The following is a 2,382-nucleotide window of genomic DNA, read 5'->3' on the forward strand; positions in this document are numbered from 1 at the left end:
GTGTGTGTGTGTGTGTGTGTGTGTGTGTGTGTTTACTCCTGCTGGCCTTTGTTTGGACTTTTGTTCTACAATTACAGAGCTAATTTACAACCACAACTCCCAAAAAGTTAGGACGCCGTGAAGAAAAACAGAACACAGTCATTTTCAGACCTCATAAACCCACATTTTACTCCACATCATTAGTTTATTCCAATATTTTTTGTGTCATTTTAAAGAGAAGATATAAAAAATTTTGGATATTCAGATTTACGAGATGGAAAGAAAAAAGCTTTGCTAACTCTCAGGGAAAATATAAAAAATGTAAACTTTTATGCTTGAAAAATGTCTTCAAAAAAATTCTTAAAGACTATTTAAGATCATTGATCCGACCCGTAGATGAGATATTAATTTTTTTATATTTTGACAAAATACACTTACATATATTTTAACTCTGTTACTCCACAAAAAATCTTTAAGGCTCAACGATGACTGACGTCAGATTAAAAGAAAACTTGTTCATTTCTTCTGAGTCTTAAATACATTCCATATATTGATGACTGAAATGAATATTTTATAAATAACGTTCAATCAGTTTATTTTCACACTGTGATTAAGACTGTTTATTAATTAAGACTGATTATTTAATTACACGCCTGATTGGACACCTCAGGTGCCAGCCCACAAATGATTGACAAGTGGGGTGGAGTTTGCATGTGGCATTTCATAGATGGGCATTTAATGAGGAATGTTTTTTTTTTTTTTTGCTAGCTGTGTTAGCTTTTAGCACATCATAGGGATTACTTTTGGCTACCACCACACCAAATTTCAGCTCAGTATTTATAAAATTAGCTGAATTGTAGCTGTTTGAAATCAGCTTTAACGGCCATCTTGGATTTTGTATTTGAAACCAGATTGTAAAAGAYTGTTTCTCWGTGACTACGTCGCTAATTTTCAGCCGTGTCTTTAAAAAAGGCTCAATTATAGCCTTTTGTGCAATTAGCATTGGCATTAGCAGTTATCTTTTTTGGATCATTCTTATGTATGTTCACACATTTCAGCTCAAAATTTCTTAAAACAGCTGAATTGGAGCTATTTGAAGTTAGCTGCGGTGGCTATCTTGAATTTTTATATCCAAAGTGGTTTTATTTATTTGTATGAACCCCACTAAAAAACATCTGGGCCACCCCATGCAAAAAAAGTCTAGCTCCGGCCCTGCTGGAGTCACTGGTAAGAGGTGGGTCATGATGAACGAGGCGAATCACCAGGGGCCACTCCGGGTGAGATGGTTTTTAGGTGTCCAATTTTAAACAATTTCTGACAAGATATTTGAATTAAGCAATGGTTTCATTAAAATAAAATAATTTGATTAAAGTAAACCTTTTCTTCTAGGTGCTCCAGCTGCTTTTGTTTCTGCCTAAATTATCTCTAAAGTGTTTGGATGAACATCTACATTTATCTGGTTTAAAGGCAGACATGTTTGTAATGACATCCACGCTGCTCCAACCCCCCCGGGTCCAACGGAAGCTCCCGGGCTGGAGGAAGTGCCAGAATCCTTTGTGGTCCAGGTCCGTCACGGATTAAGTGTATCGCACCCTAAATGCAGGCCTTTTCACCGGAGGATTTCCCAAAGGCCAGCCCCACTGGGGGCCCTGTCACCCAGATTCAACACACTGTCACAGCACCCCCCCCACCACCACCACCACTCCCCAACCCCACCACTACCACCAGGATGCAGGAGATGCTGGGAGACACTGTGCCCCCCAGAGACAAAGCTAATAGTTACTAAATGAGTTTAGAGGCAGAGCTTCAGGCTGATCATCGACCTGCTTCACTTGTTTTTGACCGTTTATAACGAAGTCTTCCCTGTAAGGCTATGATCCACTGCTGTCGCCTTTACTCCTCATCAACAGGAAAATAGATAAAAACTAACAACTCTATCATACCTGCTGGTTAGTGGACACAACGACACACAACAGAACTCACATTTTATACCAGTAGTTCACAGATGCTTTAACTTTTGTGACTTTTTCACAGACTAGCAGCTAACGCTAAAAACATAGGCAGTAACCAGGAAGTGGAAGGGAAGTGCGTGGCTGGAATTTTAACAGAAATACGTCATCAATGGCCGTGGCATATAGGCTGTTGAAAACCTGTGGTGGAAATTGAAAAAAATGGTCCACAAGAAGCTCCGCCCTGCAAAGCTGATCTGGTAACCGCTATCAAAGAGAGTTGGCACCAAACTGATGAAGAATATGGTTTATCACTCATCAAGTCCATGACTCAGAGACTGCAGCTGTTATAAAAGACAAAGGTGGTGCAACTAAATACTAGTGATGTATTTTGAACGGTCTTTTGTTTATCTGTTTTTCATGATTCCATACTTTTTTCCCTCAGAATTGAGTG

Source organism: Austrofundulus limnaeus, unplaced genomic scaffold (genome assembly GCF_001266775.1).
Source record: "Austrofundulus limnaeus strain Quisiro unplaced genomic scaffold, Austrofundulus_limnaeus-1.0 Scaffold280, whole genome shotgun sequence".
Taxonomy (NCBI): Eukaryota; Metazoa; Chordata; class Actinopteri; order Cyprinodontiformes; family Rivulidae; genus Austrofundulus; species Austrofundulus limnaeus.